A 4,311-nucleotide genomic window follows, 5' to 3' on the forward strand; every position below is an offset into this window, starting at 1 on the left:
CCATTTTGAAAAGTAGACCCCCTAAGGAACTTATCTAGATGTGTGGTGAGCACTTTGACCCAATAAGAGCTTCACAGAAGTTTATAATGCAGAGCTGTAAAAATAAAACAAAATTTTTTTCCCACAAAAATAATTTTTTAGCCCCCAGTTTTGTATTTTCCTGAGGGTAACAGGAGAAATTGGACCCCAAAAGTTGTTGTGCAATTTGTCCTGAGTGCGCTGATACCCTATATGTAGGGGAGAACCAGCGTTTGGGCGCATGGGAGGGCTCGGAAGGGAAGGAGAGCCATTTGGAATACAGACTTAGATGGAATGGTCTGCAGGCGTCACATTGTGTTTGCAGAGCCCCTAATGTACCTAAACAGTAGAAACCCCCCACAAGTGACCCCATATTGGAAACTAGACCCCCCAAGGAACTTATTTAGATGTGTTGTGAGAACTTTGAGCCCCCAAGTATTTCACTACAGTTTATAACGCAGAGCCGTGAAAATAAAATAAAAAATTTCCCCTCAAAATTATTTTTTAGCCCCCAGTTTTGTATTTTCTCGAGGGTAAAAGGAGAAATTGGACCCCAAAAGTTGTTGTCCAATTTGTCCTGAGTGCGTTGATACCCCATATGTGGGGTGAACCAGCGTTTGGGCGCATGGGAGGGCTCGGAAGGGAAGGAGCGCCATTTGGAATGCAGACTTAAATGGAATGGTCTGCAGGCGTCACATTGCGTTTGCAGAGCCCCTAATATACCTAAACAGTAGAAACCCCCACAAGTGACCCCATGTTGGAAACTAGACCCCCCCACGAACTTATCTAGATGTGTTGTGAGAACTTTGAGCCCCCAAGTGTTTCACTACAGTTTATAACGCAGAGCCGTGAAAATAAAAAATCTCTTTTTTTCCCACAAAAATTATTTTTTAGCCCCCAGTTTTGTATTTTCCCAAGGGTAACAGGAGAAATTGGACCCCAAAAGTTGTTGTCCAATTTGTCCTGAGTACGCTGATACCCCATATGTTGGGGTAAACTCCTGTTTGGGCACACGGGAGAGCTCGGAAGGGAAGGAGCACTGTTTTACTTTTTCAATGCAGAATTGGATGGAATTGAGATCGGTCGCCATGTCGCGTTTGGAGATCCCCCTGATGTGCCTAAATAGTGGAAACCCCCCAATTATAACTGAAACCCTAATCCAAACACACCCCTAACCCTAATCCCAACGGTAACCCTAACCACACCTCTAACCCAGACACACCCCTAATCCTAATCCCAATCGCAAATGTAATCCAAACCCTAACCCTAACTTTAGCCCCAACCCTAACTGTAGCCTTAACCCTAACCCTAGCCCTTACCCTAGCCCTAACCCTAGCCCCAACCCTAACCCTAACCCTAACCCTAGTCCCAACCCTAACCCTAGCCCTAACCCTAGCCCTAACCCTAGCCCTAACCCTAGCCCTAACCCTAGCCCTAACCCTAGCCCTAGCCCTAACCCTAACCTTAGCCCTAACCCTAGCCCTAACCCTAGCCCTAGCCCTAACCCTAATGGGAAAATGGAAATAAATACATTTTTTTCATTTACTTTTATAGCGGGTTTTTTAGCGGATTTTTATGATTGGCAGCCGTCACACACTGAAAGACGCTTTTTATTGCAAAAAATATTTTTTGCGTTACCACATTTTGAGAGCTATAATTTTTCCATATTTGAGTCCACAGAGTCATGTGAGGTCTTGTTTTTTGCGGGACGAGTTGACGTTTTTATTGGTAACATTTTCGGGCACGTGACATTTTTTGATCGCTTTTTATTCCGATTTTTGTGAGGCAGAATGACCAAAAACCAGCTATTCATGAATTTCTTTTGGGGGAGGCGTTTATACCGTTCCGCGTTTGGTAAAATTGATAAAGCAGTTTTAATCTTCGGTTCAGTACGATTACAGCGACACCTCATTTATATCATTTTTTTATGTTTTGGCGCTTTTATACGATAAAAACTATTTTATAGAAAAAAATAATTATTTTTGCATCGCTTTATTCTGAGGACTATAACTTTTTTATTTTTTTGCTGTTGTCGCTGTATGGTGGCTCGTTTTTTGCGGGACAAGATGACGCTTTCAGCGGTACCATGGTTATTTATATCCGTCTTTTTGATCGCGTGTTATTCCACTTTATGTTTGGCGGTATGATAATAAAGCGTTGTTTTTTGCCTCGTTTTTTTTTTTTTTCCTTACGGTGTTTACTGAAGGGGTTAACTAGTGGGCCAGTTTTATAGGTCGGGTCGTTACGGACGCGGAGATACTAAATATGTGTACTTTTATTGTTTTGTTTTTTTTATTTAGATAAAGAAATGTATTTATGGGAATAATATATATATTTTTTTTTCATTATTTAGGATTTTTTTTTTTTTTTTTTTTACACACTTGGAAATTTTTTTTTTTACTTTTTTACTTTGCCCCAGGGGGGGACAATACAGATCGGTGATCTGCCAGTTTGCACAGCACTCTGACAGATCACCGATCTGTCTGAGAGCAGTGCAGCGTTACCAAGTGCCTGCTCTGAGCAGGCACTTGGTAAGCCACCTCCCTCCCTGCAGGACCCGGATCCGCGGCCATTTTGGATCCGGGACTTACTGCAGGGAGGGAGGTAGGAGACCCCCGGAGCAACGCGATCACATTGCGTTGCTGCGGGGTTCTCAGGGAAGCCCGCAGGGAGCCCCCTCCCTGCGCGATGCTTCCCTGCACCGCCGGCACATCGCGATCATCTTTGATCGCGGTGTGCCGGGGGTTAATGTGCCGGGGGCGGTCCGTGACCGCTCCTGGCACATAGTGCCGGATGTCAGCTGCGATAAGCAGCTGACACCCGGCCGCGATCGGCGGCGCTCCCCCCGTGAGCGCGGCCGATCGCGCTGGACGTAATATTCCGTCCTTGGGAATTAAGGCCCACCCCACATGGACGGAATATTACGTCCAATGGCAGAAAGGGGTTAAGTAGTTTTCCTTTAATTAGAGTCACCTGGAAAACTAATTATCACGTGTTTAAGATTGATTTGAGTGATCTATTGAGCCCTGAGACAATACCATCCATGAGATTATTTGAAAAACAAAACAATTAAATCTTTATGACACAAATCCAATTTGCATAATAATTTGGAACACAGTGTAATAGTGTTGTGTATGTGTGGGTGATGCAGAGTTAACAATGTGTGCAGTTTAATTCATGTGTTTATTTATAAAAAGTTGTACAGTTAAATCCTTGGGTCAAGAATAGTATATCTTGGTGGTTTAATGTAATCACACACACCCATCGGCCTCTGGCGTTTTTAATCATAGCAGGATCCTATTTATCCACATAAATGCATGCTTCAGCCTAAGAGAAGATTCACATTAAATAGGTTCCTGGCAACGAGAATCACCTTATCGCGGCTGCTGGGTATAAATCATTTGGCCAATTTATTTGTAAAGTATTTTCAGTTTTTCCTATTTTCCAGAGCAGTAATGCAATTAATATTTCATATTTTCATGCTGCTATAGTGCTACAGTGTGTAACTTTATTTGTAGGTTAGGCTAGGTTCACACTTGCGTTGTGCAGTCCGTTCAACAAATCCGTTATACGGACTGCACTAACGCAAGTGCCGACTTTGGCACTGCGCTAGCGCAGATGGAGCATCTGCTAGCTCCACCTGCGCTAGCAGTGACGGACCCAGAAACGATGCAGCCCGCGTCTCGGGTCCGTCACTCAATGATGGCACATCGCTAGCGCACGCCCATTGTGGGCGTGCGCTAGCGATGCGTTCGCCATTGCAAGTAATGGCGGCGTTAACGGACTACGTTACACCGCGGTGTAACGTAGTCTGTTAAACGGGGTCACACAACGCAGTGTGAACCCAGCCTCATACTGTTAAGACAGTTCATCTCTATACTCGTATCCTCAGAGTACTCCACGAAAAACCCATTATCCATAAACCCCTGCACAGTAGCAATGCTGCCACTGCAGAATTTCTAATCCAGTCAGACTGATGTAAAGAGAGTATGCTTATTAAAAATAATAAAGTTAGGTCATAAAGAGAAGATAAAGTCATTCAGTTTCAGAATGAATTTGCCAATAGTCTAACGTGTAGGGGACACTCAGACCATGACCTAATGTCCTGCCATTTTAACATGCTTGGTCAATTGTTCCCCAGGGAGATCATCCACTATGAGAAGTGACTGACAGATTATACCTCCTCCTACCATTGAAATAGACAGAGCATGAGACAAATGAGTGTTCAGCATTGTATGTGCATATGTATGGCCAGCATTCCTTCTAGCATAAAAAAGCACACCCACAACAGAC

This window comes from Ranitomeya imitator, chromosome 4 (assembly GCF_032444005.1).
Source record: "Ranitomeya imitator isolate aRanImi1 chromosome 4, aRanImi1.pri, whole genome shotgun sequence".
NCBI classification, from domain to species: Eukaryota; Metazoa; Chordata; class Amphibia; order Anura; family Dendrobatidae; genus Ranitomeya; species Ranitomeya imitator.